This window comes from Prinia subflava, chromosome 9 (assembly GCF_021018805.1).
Source record: "Prinia subflava isolate CZ2003 ecotype Zambia chromosome 9, Cam_Psub_1.2, whole genome shotgun sequence".
NCBI classification, from domain to species: domain Eukaryota; kingdom Metazoa; phylum Chordata; class Aves; order Passeriformes; family Cisticolidae; genus Prinia; species Prinia subflava.
In genome coordinates, this window is record NC_086255.1 from 30,746,894 (window position 1) to 30,763,690 (window position 16,797).

General features: G+C 42.9%; 1 protein-coding gene across 1 annotated transcript in view; it reads left to right on the plus strand.

Moving 5' to 3' along the window:
- PCDH15 (protocadherin related 15) overlaps window positions 1-16,797 on the plus strand; it is a 640,425-nt gene that overhangs the window by 149,922 nt on the left and 473,706 nt on the right. Inside the window, exon 3 of the mRNA XM_063406141.1 lies at window positions 5,913-5,991. The gene's annotated coding sequence lies outside the window, so the exon portion shown is untranslated. The remainder of the gene's footprint in view (window positions 1-5,912; window positions 5,992-16,797) is intronic.

A 16,797-nucleotide genomic window follows, 5' to 3' on the forward strand; every position in this document is an offset into this window, starting at 1 on the left:
TGCAAAAGGCTTGATGAGATACCTGGGCTTGCAGTAGAATGTGTTTTTAAAAATCAGACCAAATCCTTGATCTTTTGCATTTTTAAGGTGGTCTGATAATGCAGACTTGCAGCTGGACTGATTTCTTATCTCTGCTACATTTTTTCATCCACCAGAGTGACAGCTGTACTTATTTTTAATGGCAATTCTGTACATCATGGTTTATGTTTCCATTGTGTCATGTCTGAACACAGGGAGATGAATGGAAGCTGCTCAGAGGAGCAAGGTATGAAGATGGTGGTGACCAGGTAATGGCATTGCTGGAGCCAGCACTTAAAGGGAATTGCTGGAAATATGGGAGCTTTGGGACCTTCCTTTTCTGGAATACACCGCCAGCACACCTGGGGTCTGCCTTCCAGAACATTCTGGGTGCAGATCCCTCTCTTCACCCCATCCTGAGGTGGTTCTTGGGCTTTCCAGGTGGGCATCACTCTCTGTGAGCAGGCCTTGTCCTGGTGATGAAATTCCCTTGTCATATGGACAGGTAAAGGAAAGACAGCAGAAAATCAATCCCTGTATTCTGCCATCAACCTCACTCTAGTCTGGTTCTGTTAATACCATAGTGAAGTGCAAAAGTGATGGGAAGATCAGAGGAAATATGGAATTTCAGGCCAGGGAATCTTGCTTGGTATGGGATTAGACCCCTGTGTGGGCAGTGCTGGTGGTGGCAGCTGCTGCTGGCACAGGACTGGGGGCACTGGTGGATCCACCTGGGGGCTGAGCTGACCTCCAGTGGGACCTTGAGAGGCTGGAGAGAAACCTGGTGAGGTTCAACCAGGGAAACACAGCTCCTGCACCTGGGCAGGAACAGCACCCAGTGCCAGCACAGGCTGGGGGACCTGGAGCAGCTCTGGGGGAAGGACCTGGGGCTGCAGGTGAGAGACAAGGTTACCATGAGCTGACAGAGTGTCCTTGTGGCCTGGAGGGCCAGAGGGATCCTGGGGACATCAGGAAGGGTATGGCCAGCAGGTCAGGGAGGGATCCCACGTGAGGCACATCCAGAGGGCTGTGTCCAGCTCGAGGCTCTGCAGTCCAAGAAGGACAGGGAGCTACTGGAGAGGGTCCAGCAGAGGCCACAGAGGTGATTTGGGGTCTGGAGCATCTCCCTGATGAGGAGAGGCTGCGGGAGCTGAGCCAGTCTGGAGAAGAGAGGCTGAGGGGGATCCCATCAATGCACACAGACACCTCCAGGGGCTGGCAGAGGAGGGTGCAGGCTCTGTCCAGTGGTGCCAGTGACAGAATGAGGAGCAGTGGCCACACAACACAAGTTCCACCCCAACATGAGCAAGAACTCTCCATGGAGGGTGGCAGAGCCCTGGAACAGATGCCCAGGGAGAGTTTCCCTCTCTGGAGACATCCCAAACCCCACTGGACGTGTTCCTGTGCCACCCGCTCCAGGTGCCCCTGTCTGGGCAGGGGGTTACACAGGATGATCTCCAGAGGCCGCTTCCAGCTCCAGCTATTCTGGGAATATTTACTGAGGCAGTTTGTGACCCTGCAGTGAGCAGTGTATAATGCAGAGCTGCTGGTTTTGTCTGATTCTGCCCTGCCTTGCTCAGGGTGGGAATTCCAGGTGATTTTTACGTGCTAGGAGCAACAGCATTAATCCTTGCCTGAGCAGGGACTGGAACAATTTCCTCAGGTGGTTTCATTATGCCCTGGGAAAATTGTTCTGGCTCCCAAGCATTTCAGGCTGAGGACAGTGGCAATTCTTTTCAAAGCCCCCTCATGGCTGCACCTCTGTTTGAGGCAGGGGCTCAGTTTGCAGGGGGGCAGAGGGAACATCAGCACATCCTGGGGTCACCTCTGCATCCTCAGGGCTGGCAGTTCCTGCTGTCAACATCCTGTAGCTAGAGTTTGAGAGCTGAATTATTTAGTGTTCTGTGTTTCACTGCTGCTGAAGGGATGGATTTAATTTGCTGCCTGGGAGCAGCTTGTTCCGTGTCTGAGTAGGTGGATATTCATGGAGAGAGCTCTTCAATCACTGCCCCTGCACTCCTCAGATTTGTTTCTCCTATCCAAGGAATAGATTCTCTTTCTCGAGGAAGGGAGAGCCATGTAAACTGTGTTTAAAGGATGTTAAAAGGGTTGGGATTTTTTACTGCCTCATCTCATAGGGAATGAAAACAGTTTCATTATAAAATACCACAGTGCTTTATCCCCTCTCACAGTTCCACCTCTTCTGGGCCATTCTAAACAACAGGTTCTTCACAAGTTTGAGATCAATGAAAGGAGTCTGTGGGATTTTACTCTTTCACTGGTTTAAAGTCTCTCACAGTCACAGTAGTTTAAGTAGACACTACAAAAAAGTGAAAAGAACTTCTGTGTTAAACCCTGTAAAGTCACAGAGCGACTCTAGATAAAGCATGGGGTTTAATTCCAAATCTATTTTATGTCCTGCAACATCCTAATGTTATTATTTGTATCCATAAAGACATGACTGACCTAGAATAGACTATGTTTTTAATCTCATTGGGGAAGAAAAAACTTTCAATATTTATGGTCTTGAATAAATGGAGTGATTAGTTTTGTTTTAAACTTGATTTAGGTGACTCTACAGTGACTTTACAAAAGAAAGGTGATCCTGAGGTCCCCTCACTACCTGCAGTGTGAGGTCTCAGAAAGGTTTAGCAAAATATGTTGATTTTATTACACAGTTAAAACGTGAAAACGACACAAAACCTATCTAGATCTTGTTAGCTTTTAGTTTGAAACTGTTTGTTGTTTTTGTTTTTTTTTTAATGTAGCCTTAGTGTAGCACTGTTTTGGTTGGGGTTTTTTTTGTGGTCTGGCTTGCGTGCCCATGGTCAAAACCCCTTTCCTAAAACACAATAAGCAGAAGCCATTTTAATAAGTTTATTTTTGTTGTGAATCTCATTCTGTCTATTCAGTAGGCTGACTCTTACCTTTTTATTTGTTTTGGAAAAGAGCAGGGCAGATCTTTGGGGTTTTTTTAGTTTTTCAAAACACGGCCATGTCTGTTAAAATTAATTAGAGTTGAAGGTCAGAGTGTCGGTGCTGCTGGAGTTGTTATGACACATTTTTAGGAGCTGAATCTCAGCAGCATTCAGAATCACAATCAGCAAAATTCAGTGAGAGGAGCTGAGGGAGGATGCTGATTAAACTTGTGCTCATGCTGTTGCTCGTGTGCTGATTTAAAAGAAAAAACTCACCCTAAAAAGGGCAATGTTGTGGGGTCAGGAGTGGGACTGGATGCTCGTGGGTCCCTGGCAACCCAGAATTCTGATTCCAGACAGAAATTCTCTAACTTGCCAAAATAAACAACCAAACAATCCTTTCATTCACTTCAGATGCACTTGAAGGGTTTTTTAACTTTAAATAAGAGTACCTAGAAAATGAAATCTGTCAGGCAGGCTGAGAATGCAGCATCTCAAAGCCAGTGAATCAGGGAGGTTTGGCCATTCCCTCTGCCTGGTTCCCTGGCTGTGCCAGTGGCATCTGGAATTTTGGATGGAAGGGGAAAGAGCTGCTCTGTGCTGTACCAGCCCAAGGTTTTCACTGGATGTGGGCATCAACCCTCCCTTCCTGCTGCTGCCACCAACACAGGGCGGTCCCTGGCCTCTGATGTTTACAGGGAGACATCAAAGACAAATCCCACAGCTGGAACTTGGGGAATGCTGTTCTTCTGTCTCTATTAGTGCAGGAAATCAGGTTTTGAAGAATCTGCTTGGGTTCTGGTCCTTTGGCTGGGAATTAAATTCAGCTCATTTATTCACATGAAGAAGGTCAGCAGATCATGAGGGGGCTGGAAGATTGAATTTGGATTTCTCTGAGCTCTGAGAGCCCTTGCCTCACCTGAAACCACCCTGCTCCTTTCCTCGTCCAGAAAATGCTTCCTTTTTTCTCTGCTAAGGACATCAGTGAACAAATTGGAAAATCTGAGCTGAGCTACTAATACATGAGAGATGTTAGAGAATCTTGGCTAATCAAAACAATGTATTCAAGTCTGTTATTACTGAAAGTTAATCTGGTGAGCAGTTACAGGGTTTTGACCCAGAATGGCAACTGAAAATGAATAATTTTGTATTACAGAGTGTTTTCATGTGGTTGGGAATGGCACAATGCTGTAAGAGCTGCACTGATTCTAGACTTGCTGTTTATTTAACATTTGTTTAAGAATTAGGGTTGTATCAGGAATTAAAAGGATTACATTAAAATTAGAGATGATTAGGTGAACTGTTATGCCTGTTATGGGAAACTTAAAAATAGCTTCAGCTATAATAAGCAACTTCATTATATTAATGCAAAATAGTCTCCTATCATTAAAAAATTAAAGAACATTCCAAATGTTATTTTAGCTCCTAGGGAAAAAGAAAAACAAAATCTTAATTTTTGTAGAGTTATTGCTTTGTTTTTAAATGAACTGGTACCTACAAAGTATTTTCAGAACATTTCACTGATCTCAGAGAAAATACTCTAAAAAAATATCATCCAGCTTGAAGGGAAAGAGCCATTTGAGTTATTTTCTGCCTCTTCCCACAACACCTAATAGTAAATTAATTTATTAATCATCAGAAACAACTCCAAAGCAGTGCTGCACTGCTCCTGCTAATTTTGAATTCCTCAGAAAGTGCGTTGTTGTCTTCACTTGGAAAAAAACCAAACTGTGCTTGCTGGAAATAGCAATGAGATGCACAGCTGAGAGGGATTGTCATGGGAACGTTTTATCATCCTTGGGCAGCAGCTCCTGATCCTGCTGTAGTTTCCTTGTGTGCACTGGGAGAATTCATTCCTTCCCACACCCACGAGAGAGGAGCCCTGTCTGACCAGGGGGTTTCAGGGATAACAAGGCCACACACAAAAATAAATGATTTTTTTTTAGTGGGGGGTGAGATTGCTTTTTATCCAAGCACAGACGTGCTGAAATCTGCTTTTTGTTCTTATTTTCTGCCTCTAACATTTCATGGGGATTCCTCAAGAGCAGCCTTCTAGCAAAGGGCCACCACCAAGGAGCGTCAGGAGTGATTTTGGTGTCATCAAAACTCATTTCCTACCTTGAGTGTTTCCTCACAGCCAGGTCCCCACTGCTCTGGGGCAGAGCCTGACTTACAGATTTATGAACTTATTTCAGGTTTGTACGAAAGCAAAAGAAACTTTGCTTGTTGTCCCTTCCTCAGCCTGGTTACAAATGCAGCCAGTGCCTTTCAGGGGGCAAGAGAGGGAGAGTGTCAGGATGTTCCTGCCTTTAAAACTTCAGCTTGGGAAAAGCCAAATGAGTAGAGAGAAGTTTTTGGCTCCTGAAATTCCTCCCAATTCTCAGTTTTAGTGAGCTTTAGTCACATACCTGCTTGTTCTGTGTGCCTCACCTCATCCCAACTCAGTTACTACAGCATTAAATATTGCCTGTGTGCTTATGAATGTATAAAATAATGGCAGAAATAGAATTATGACAGTGATCCATGGATGTGTTTTGGAAATCATACACAAGCACAAGGAACCATCAATCTAGTCCTGCAACAGTTTTCAAATTTATTGAGCTTGTGTACTGAAAATTTTAAATGAACTCATGTATTTTAAATCACGGTATTTGGCACAGCTGGGCTTGTTTTTTTTGGTGGTGTGGTCAAATGACCTCAGAAAATACTTATTTTGAAGTATATTCCCTCTTGCTGAAATCAAGGCTGTTACTTGAAGGATAGGTAGGAGAATACACTCAAAGGCATTAGCTATAAATCAAACCAATCCCTTCTCTGCAAAGCCTTGATTTATGCACGTCAAATTAACTTTTCCAAACTTGCTGCAATTTATCTCAAACACAGGACTTCTCAAAAAAAGGGAAATGAAATGTATTTGTGCTGTACACTCAAGGTAAAATTTTGGAGTCAGTATTAATCAGGAGCAATGTGTTCCAGGATGAAGGGAACGTAATTCAGCAGATTCCTTTGGAGCAGCAGTTGTTCTCCTGGCTGACAGAGGGACCAGAAAAAAATGGTAAGAAAACTTCTTCTTTTAATTGGAAAGTGTGTCTTCAATTCTCTCCCTCCCCCCCCTTTTTTTTTTTCTGTTTTTTTTAAATTTTCTACATTAATAATCTGAAAATGCATATTGGGAGTTGCGATGGTGAAGTGTTGAGCAGATAAAACAGGTAAAGATTAAACTGTTTAACTGGAATTGTGTAATAGTAAAGAAAGTGTGATGGTTTATTACCTCCAGAGGTATAACAAATATGTCATTTCTGCTGTTCTGCATGTACAAAAAATAGTTCTGGGGTCTGGGATAGATTTATTATTCTTCATTGATTGCCTCATTCTGTAGCAGGAGGTTTCTGGCAGTAAAGCAGCAGAACTGTCACATCCATCATGATGTGTCGGAGATGTGTCAGGGCTGGGGCTCTTTTTTGAACTTTACTGCTCCTGAAAAATGTAGCTGAGCATTATAGGCAGAAGTCTGACATTTCCAAGATGAAAATCAATCTTTTTTTATGTGGTGATTCTCAAAGCAGACTTGAGCTTTGATTGCACAAGGGGTGGTTTCACACGTTGGGGGATACAACAGGGACACCAAATAATTTGGGTAACAGATCTGGCAGGTGTTCTGTAATGAATATAAATTGGGGAAATGATCATAGGAGAGATTCTTGAGTCAAGGTGGCACAACAAACATTGATCTGCTGCTGTCACAGCTGGGAACCTGAAGGTGTCTCTTTTTGGTTCATGTATTTGCTTGTATTTCTCTTTAAAACTGGGGATTAACCAGGTAAATTCAGCCTACTGTGAATTTATATTCCATATTTTACCATATTTAGTGGGGGGAAAATAGAAGAATTATTAAAGTTAATTGCTAAAAGCATGAAAAGCAATGAGAGGTCCTATTGTACAGGAAGGGAGGGCAGATGAAACACTTTGAGCTTTAAAATGGATGTTAAAAAAAATATTCAAGCAATTTATATAATTGTAAATAGCTTGAATAAAGGAAAGTCGTTGTGTCACAGGTCCAGGGGCTCAACACCTGGGCATTGTGGTGTAATTAGAGACAAAAAAGGACATTTGTGTGCTGGCAGCCGTGCCTAGACGCAGCAGAAACCTGAGGAGAAGGGCGGCACAGAGCCACAAACAGCCAGACAAGCACAAAGTTTTAGGTGCTGGGAGTGCGATGATAAAATATTTTGATGTTGGGTTGTTTCCCAGGGAAGATATTTGGAAATAATGAGCAGAGCAGCCTTGTTTTCTCATATTTTTTATTCAGGGAAATATCTAAATAAATAAGGTGATGATGATGTGATACTCAAGAGGAAGGAGCATGGAAATTCCATGTAGTAGCCACTTTCAAAGATCAGTTCAAGCTAATCAGTTGCTATTGAAATCAGGAGGTTTCAGCTTGGTTCTTTCTCAATTTAACCACTGAAATGCGTGCTGATTTTCCCCACAAATAATGCCCTGCCCACCACAAAACACTGACTCAGTTTTGTTCAGGAGTTTAGCAAGGCATGAAATGCGTAATTAAGGGAGGAATGGTTTCACCCCTTTGAGTTCCTAACAATTATTTAATTTAGGACAAACAGCAGAAGTCCCTAGAGCACATGAGTAGTCTGAAGTTTAGACCAGATGACAGCTAAGATGGACCCATAATTTCTCATCCCTACAGTTACTAATAATAAGGTGAAGAAAGAAATATTGGCTATTTCCAAGCTAAAGGCACTGAGAGAAGCAAATCCACTCCACTCCAGAGTGGACTCCATTAACACAGATTGCCTTCAGCCCATTAAGCTCAGCACTGAGCTCTTTTAAGCAAGAGTTTGTTTCTAAAACTCTGGAAGCCAAGGAATTAAACCCTACCTGAGTTTTAAAAGCATGTTTTCTGAGCTGTAATAGAACGACACTTTGTCTTACTTTTGTGTGTCCAGTCATGCAGGAAATTAGAGGACTGGCTTCTTCCTGCAGGCTTTGGGTTCCAGGCTTCAGGCTCAATTTGGCAGCTTATATTGCTCAAATTGGCTTGTAAATGAGATATTTGTTTCTAAAGTACGACTGATATCAACTTGCTTACAAATACTTACAACGTGGACATGCCTCTCATTTGATTCTGTAATTATATGATGGTTTTCCTTGTCAAGAGAGCTTAGAAACTTAATATTGATTTATGTTCCTGAGTTTCTGAAACTGCAAAGTGTCATTGTTGAGTATAATTTAGAGTGGCCTTTTTTCTCCCCTCTAATCTTGTACGTGCCAAGCTTGAGCTCATTTGGGGTTGGCATGATCACAAAAATCATTTAACCCTTGTGTGGGTGCGGTGACAGTGGCAAGGATGAAGGTGATGTCATTGAGGTGTCTGATTTCTTCGTGGTTATCTGTTTGCTATGAAATGATATCTTCAGGCCTGAAGAAACTCAGCATGAGAATTATTAACATTCCTACCTCTTGGGTGTCCTGTGAGGCTTTATCTCCTCCTGACACAGCAGGAGGTGGAGGTGGATGCTCTGCTTGCCTGTGTCCAAAATGCACTGGAGGTGCTGCAAAATGCTGTGCTGGCACCCCAAAGTCAGCCAGACCTTGAAGGGATCTGTCTATGCCTTCTTAGTAAAGTGAGCTCCTCAGTGATGCCCAAAATGTTTTTAAAATTAAAATATGCCAGGTTCTGATGGAATAGAAAGTCAAATGATCAGTCTTTCTTGATGAACAAGGAAAAGGTAAAAAATCAAGGGACCCTCTTTCAACCCAATCCATTCTGGGACTCTATAATTCTGTGATTAGTGGATTCTGTGTTTTAATAATACATTAAAGGACAACTACATTTAAGGAAGACAGTGTTTGTTTATTTTCTATCAGGTTTTTCCCTTGTATTTGCACTCCAGACCATCTGTAGAGGCCCAGACAAACTGCACTCTGTGCCCTAAAGTCCCTGTTGGAACCACTGCACCACAATTCCCCAGTTCAGAGGAGGCTGCCACTGAGCTGATGTATTTAACATGCAGATAAACAAATGCACAAACCTGGCCCATATTTTCAATTCATTTTCATGGCAAAACTAAAATCGTGATGGTGAGAATTTATTCCAGCCTTTGCATTAATAAATTGATGGGAATATTCCGAACATTAAATTCTCCTGGAATTTCTTTTGAAGCATGATGCGTTGTTTGAGAGACAGTTTGTGGGACGTGGCAATGAATTTTTGGCACATGTTGATGATGTGATCAGAGCTCTCAGTTTCCCAGGATGAAATGAAAACGAGGAGCTGATCCAGCAGTGGCTGGATCAGGTGGACTCTCATGGATACTTTTGTCTGTGTGCTGAACCTGTGCTCCCCAATCCCTGACCTGGGACACACAAGGAAGGGTGGGATGTAGGCAGGAGTTTGGGCTATTTGGTTTCGTTTGCATTGGGAGAATTTTTTTGTTAACTCGGTGTTATTAACCATTCAAATTTATTCGGCGCAGTATGAAGTGTTGAGGTTTCAGGACTGTGCTCACCCCACGAGTTTCTTTACCTAGGAGAGGATAATTCCTGCCAGCTGGAAGGTTGAGTAGCTCAAATAACACTTTCCTCTGAGGGCTGGTTGCTGGGACCGAGGGCAGTGGTGGGCTGCAGTTTTAAGAGGATCATCAGAAGCATGAGGTGAGGAGGAATCCAGCAGAGAGAGGTAGGCAAAGGTAAGCAAAGGTGGGCAAAGCTCGTGGAGCATTTTCAACTGCCTTGTCATGGGGACAACCCTGGGAGCTGTTAATTTATTTGCTATTTGATGAGTGCAGCAGCATTTCTGTGCCTTCACGGACTGACTGGTGTCAGAGGGGGATGTTTAAGTTTTGTCCTTGTGGAGGGAGCCAGGAACGAGCTCAAATTGGTGCATTGGTCAGAGGGGACGTACCTGAGGGGAAGTGTTCTGGCTGAGCTGCTTTGGTCAAAAAAATATCCTGCTGGAACGCTATCCATGTGCAAATTGTTCTTTGCTAGTTGCTCACAGCTGGGAAGTGCAGGATACACACGAGCAGTGATATCTGTTCAATTTTTCTATCCCAAACCCCCTCCCAGATATGCCTTTAATGAGTCTTTAATTCCAAACCATTTCCATCTCTAAAATTGCATTAATTACTCATATTCCTGTATTCGGTTTGCTATGAAACAGAACAAATTTTCTTTGTGTTATTTCACAGCATTCTGGAACAAAGTGAAATCCAGGATCTGTAGAGTTTGTGTCATCACAGGAGATCTCTGAAGCTCAGGCTGAAGCAGCAGAAGTGTTCTGCACTCACTGGGGGTGCATTTGTGCCGTGAGGATTGCAAAGACAGGATGCTTTACCATCCTGTACTGACAGATTTGCTGGCAGAAATATGTAGGGTAGGTCAGGGGACTATTATGTGACGCTGTCACCCTTTAAGTTCATTTAGGAAGAGTGTGGGCCAGCAGGGGCCCTTTGCTACCTGTTGTAAACAAGGGGGACTGTTTGGCTTTCCTTCACCCTCCCAGAACAGCCTGTCTGCAGCAGCACCATCCAAATCCCCTTATATCTGTGTCCATGGAGTGGTTTTTACACTTCCAAGCTGTTTACACTTCCAAAGCAGACTGCCAGAGGAAGAGAAGGGGTTCTGTTTCCGCCAGCAAAGTTTTGGGATAGAAGGGGTGGATTGTTCAGAACAAACCAAAGCTTCCACGGTGTCATTTGCCTGTACTTTGAGAAAATTGGTGTGGGGCAGTTGATTGTGGACCCAGAGGCCAATGGCCCCTGGGCTGTGCCAGCCATGGGGTGGCCACAGGCCCAGGGCAGTGATTGTCCCCTGGGCTGGCCCTGCTGAGGGACCTCGAGGGCTGTGTCCAGTTCTGTCCCTCCAGCCAGAGAGCCCTGGAGGGGCTGGAGCGTGTCCAGGGCAGGGCAGGGAGCTGGGGAAGGGGCTGGAGCCCCAGGAGAGGCTGAGGGAGCTGGGAAAGGGCTGAGCCTGGAGAAAAGGAGGCTCAGGGGGGACCTTGTGGCTCTGCACAGCTCCTGACAGGAGGGGACAGCCAGGGGGGGTCGGGCTGTGCTCCCAGGGAACAGGGACAGGACAAGGGCAAACGGCCTCAGGCTGGGCCAGGGGAGGCTCAGCTTGGCCAGCAGCAGGAATTTGTGCATGGAAAGGGAGCTCAGGCCTTGGCAGGGGCTGCCCAGGGAGGGTTGCAGTGCCCATGGCTGGAGGTGTCCAAGGAAGGGCTGGAGGTGGCACTGAGTGCTCTGGGCTGGGGACAGGGTGGGCATCAGGCACAGCTCAGTCTCCAAGTGCTTTTCTAGTCTCAGTGGTTTTTGACTCTGCAGCAGGGCTTCTGCCGTAACGAGGAGTTTGGTTTTCAGAACCGAAAACAAATAGTGTGTTTTTAAAAGCCAAATATAGTTCCAGACGTGGGATCAGTAGTAACATCCTGAAATGTTTTTTTCGTGTTCCTTCAATGCAGGGAGGCATCCACATTTTGGGTTATTGGCACCTTTACATCTTAATAATTTCTGAGTTTTATTTGATTTTTCTTTCAAGGACAGGTTGGATGGGGCCCTGAGCAACCTGTCCTAGAGAGTGACATCCCTGCTTATGGCAGGGGGGTGGAATAAGAGATTTTTAAGGTGCTTTCCAAACCATTCCAGGATGCTATGATTCCAACCTAGTGTTCCATTTTGGCAGAGAAGAGCTGGTGAGTGAGTCAGAGATAAACATTGGCAAATATTCCTTATGCCACACTGTAATAATTTATGCTTGGAACAGGCTTGTGGATAAAGATCTGCTTTTTTAATTTACAGTTCCTTCTCCCTGTAAAACTGGGGGGTGGAGGATGGGGGGAGGTTGTGTACATCCCAGCTGGAGGAGCAGGTCGTGCAGTTTGCTTGGGTTTGGGGGGCAGTGCTGCATAGACAGTTCTGCCCACACAGTTGCAGACTGGTGCCGTGGAGTAGCAGATACATTTTCCCATCTCTTTTTTTACTCCAACAGGTTTGTGTTATCAAGTCTATTAAAATATATGTCTTGTCCCTAATGAATGTTTCTGATTCCTTCAAGGTTACAAGGACACGGTTTCAAAGTATGAATCAGTCTGTTGGGGGTTGTCTCAAAATTGGATGCAGATTTTGTCTGTCATGAAATTCAAAACTCTTTTAAATTCCTCTAAATATATTTGTCAAATATATATGTATAACATGCATGTTTTTAAATATATTTGCCTAATATATTTTGCATGGAGAGTTTAAATATTGACTGACCATATACACCCTCAGACTCTGTACCACGGTATCCTAGAGAAGACTAACTTAAAACTTAATTTACTTCCACTTTTTATGAAGGATAAAAAGAAAAACAACTTTTTCTATGCCTGATGTGAAATTTTCTGTGTTGCCTCAGCTTGAGGTTCACTGATTTCCACATCTGTGATGTCAGGACTGGAGACAGGCACCCCACAGTTCTGTAGCATTGTGACACCAGGGGAGGTTCAAATCAGATATTAGAGGGGAAAAAAAACCTCACTGGAAGGGAGTGGTCAGGCACTGGAATAAATTGGTCAGGCATTAGAATGAGTTGCCCAGGAAGATGGTGGAGTCACCATTCCTGGAAGTGTTCAGAAGTTTTCTGGATGTGGTCCTTGGGGTGTGGTTTGGGGTGATGCTGAGGAACAGCTGATGATCTTTCAGGTCTCTCCCAGCTTGGATAACTCTGTGATTCTGGAAGCTGTGACATGAACTTGGCAGGTTTAATTTGGGTTAATTTCTTCAGCTCCCAGGAGGTCTGCTCTGTGTCTGGATGACTCTGCTGGTGCTAGATAGATTTCCACACCCAGACGAGGAGAAGTTATAAATAGCAATGCAAACCCCGAGCAGCTCCTGAATCTGTGCAGCCCCCAAATGATCCCAGGGATCAGGCCACTGGAAATATTTGGTGAACAAGCAAGCTTTTCCTTCAGTTTCTCAGGCAGCCAACTGATTGTGCCCAGCAAAGCAATGTTTTTAGGAGCGTGATTTCTCAAGGGCTCTAATTGCTGTGTGCTGAGCAAGAGGGATATTGGATGTAATGCTAAAACTGCTTATTTATAAATTAATGTTATCTATCCAAAATTAGTGTTGAAGAGGGCTGATTGCCATTCCAGTCAGTGGTAATATGTTCCTTGAGAAGTCGTTAGTCATACTTCATTTTTCATTAAGGTGCTAATTTTGGTGGGGTTTTTTTTCCATGTGACAAATTTTCTTCCTATTTCAGGTTCAGCTTCACCTGGGTTTAACCAATGACCCAATGCTTCATGTGTTAAGCATTGGAATGGGCTGCCCTGGGCAGTCCTGGAGTCACCATCCTGGAGCTGTTCAAAGACACAGAGGATGGGGCTCTTTCTGGTGTGCTTTAGTGGCCGTGGTGGGATCTGGTGGAAGGCTGCACTGGATGATCTTGGAGGTCTTTTCCAAGATTATTGATCTTGGATCAATAATTGATTATTATATAGGCCTTATTGATTCAATGGTTGCATGGCTGTGGCAGCACTTCAGGTGATTTTACAGCTGTCCTGTTTTCTGTTTGCATTTCTTCCCTTCCCTCGCACCGCAGACACAAAGCTGAGGCAAAGCCCAGCCTAAATGGATCACTCTCAATCTTCTTCCTGACAAAAGGGTGAAGAGAGCAGAGCAGAGAAAAAGACCTTGCTGCACACACATCTCTTGAAGCTGCTGCTTGTCTTCAAACTGGAATGTTTTCTATTTCAATATTTATTTTCATTGCTCGTGGTAACTGCAGCTGTCCTTATGTAGGAGAACTCACCAACATTAGGCATGAAAGTTCAAACTACTTTACAGTAGATTGTCTACTTGTGCTGTGGAGGAAATATATCCATCCTTAATCAAATTACACATTATCTTTTGTTGCAGGCAAGTAGCTTCTCAAAAGAGATAGAGATTGGGAAGATTATTAAAAAAAATAAAAACTATTCAGCAGCAGTCCATGGTCATGTTTAAGACCAGGCTGTGGTTCAGAACCCAGTAAATCTTGACTTTCATCCTGTTAAACCTGCCAGCAACTGGATTTACACTTCCCAAGATCAGGAAAAAATTAATTCAGAGAGAAGTAATGGTGTACATGCATATATTATGTCACACATATTATATTATATCCTGTATATTATGTTAAAAATGTGATAGCAGGGAGAAGAAGAGCAAGCATGTGGCATTGGTGTATGAGTATAGAGACTGAAGCAAGTATGAAATAATGGAAATAATGAAAACAAACAAAATCCATCCTAAAAAAAAAGCAGTGCTTGAAATTAGGTTACCAGCATTGCCTTGATTCATTGAGTTGCCCATGGTGAAAATATTCAACTCCAGTATTTAAATACCTAAAACTGAACATAATGGGAAGAAATACCTGATAGCTAACTAACAATTTTATTTTTCTCTAAATGCAACCAATGCAACTTAAAAATCTTTTAACCCCAAGCTGTTTTCTATTGAAACATGTGGGCAGGGATGTTCAAGTGCAAGGAACTTCTATCAGTGTGTGGGGAGAGAGTTCCTTGCCAACTGCTCTTAAACAGGCAGGGGTTTAATACATATTAAGGGATTAAATTAAAGTGCATGAGAACACCTGAAAAAACCACAGTATATCTGTGTGTCAATAATTTCCTGCAGGTTTTCAAGAGGTGAAATGGAGATGGTGAGACAGACACACCCGTAGCTCATGTGTGGCATTTTGGGGCAGAATCAGGGCACTGAAGGCAGGGAACTCCTTCCTCCTGCTGCACAGTTTTCCTGAAGGAACCCTCTGGGCTGTGATCTGCTAGAGAAGAAATAGTCAAGGAATGGAATATGTTCATTTTGTGTGAGTTTTCCCAAATTGTCTTGGTTAACAAACCAAGGACTGTGTGAGTCTGTTTTTAAAGAGAGAACCCATTGCCTCCTTGAGGCAGAAACTCTGGAGTCAGGTGGAAAATGGAGTTCCTGTCACTAAGGATGCTTTGCTTCAGTGTAGATGTTGAAAAAATAAGAGACCACTTTAGTAATATAAAATTATCAGGCTAATCTGTTAATTAGACAAGTGGAGGGGTCCAAGGAAGGGGTGGACAGGGCACTCAGTACTCTGGGCTGGGGACAAGGTGGGGGCTAAGTTGAACTCCATGGGACTCCTTTTTCAACCTAAATGATTCCATAATTCTAAATCCATTTGCTGTTCCTTCTTCTTCTTTTTTTTTTTTTTTTTCTTTTTTTTTTCTTTTTTCTTTTTTTTAATGTACTTTATTTCTGGAATATTTACTTTATAAAATCTGTGCACATTTTCCTTTATCATCTCCTGGCATTTAACAAATTATATGTGCCACAGACACCACTTAGCTCATAGAATTTTAGCTATTTTAGGGTATTTTGTTTATTAAAGAGCTCTGGTTTGGAGGAAATACAATGATTACAGAAGTCTCTGAGGATTCAAGGAAGTGAAAGCAGCATATGAGCAGTCTTTTCTGATAAAGCTAGAAAATGTCTCAAAATGGTTTGAGCCAGAAATGTATAAAAATGACAACATTTTCTGGGGCTTGTGATTTTGGTGGCCTGACTCTCTTTATCTGATGTTATTTGGTGTTACAGTTGGTGTGTCCCTGTGTCATATTATCAATAGTAGCATTTATTAATTGATTTGAAATGGAAGTATTTTTCTGGACTTATGATCTGTCATGTTTTAAATCTAATAATGCTCTTTATTCACCCCTGGGTTTCTGTATCACATCTCACTCAATTTCTGTCTCTGATTGCCTCATCACCTCAGATGTGTGAAGACTTTGGTTTTGCAGAGAGAGTTTTTGTCCATGAGCTATAATTTACTGATGGGCAAAAGTTCTGGAGAAAAATCCAGGAGTTCTAACAGTCCTCTCATCTTCAATTCTGTTATCAAGGCCTGTATTTTATTAAATCACACAGTCAAGTGCTAAGTAAGTACAAACACACAAAAATAACTGTGTGCTACAGGATGATGAGTGTGTTAAATGGAAGATTTTAGCTGTAATTGTGCCCAAAGCACTTTTTGACAATGAGTTCTTGGTTACCTGCTGAACTTTCAGGTATGTGGTAAGGTAGAGTTCATAACAATCAAAAATCCCAATCTATTTTGAAGCACCTGAGGGTTTTTCCTGAAAATTATAATCTTGTGGTGATCTGTCACAGGAAATTTGAGCACCTGGAGTTAACAGGATCCCACCAAGGGAATAAGAAAGGAAAGGGGAGAGGGGACATAGAATATGTGCTGAAAATAACTGCAGCTAGGCAAAAAAGATAAAAGTGGAAATTGCATTTGATTATAGAAAGATAATGGACAAAAATCTAAATAAACTCTGGCCTGAGAGGTCCCTGACCTGCAAATGTCTGGAAGCCAGGAGCTTGTTTGGGTGGAACAGAAGGAATTTTCTCACAGGAATTTTTCATTGAAAGGATTCTCACCTGATATTCTGTGGTCAGAGTCACACAAACAGTGGGAGAAGAGGAATGGAAAAATAAACTTAGCCCTTGATGCAGGGATTGCTTAGGGGGGAGATCTATATGCAAAACAAACTGGTAAATAAAGCAGGAACTAAATAACAGAATAGATGGAGTACTAGAAAAAGTAATTTGCATTATGAAATCAAGAATAAATTAGGAGTGTTTGTTTAAAATACAATGTTGACATTAGATCGAGGGGAAAAACCTGAAACAAAATATCCCCTGAAGGAAGCAATCAGTGTTGGGCTTAAGCACCCATGAATTGTTTCGGCTGTGCAGTTTCATGCCTTGGGAAATCTTTTCCTTTTCAGATAATCAGGAGCAGCCACGGCTGTAGTGGCACAGTGCAAGAG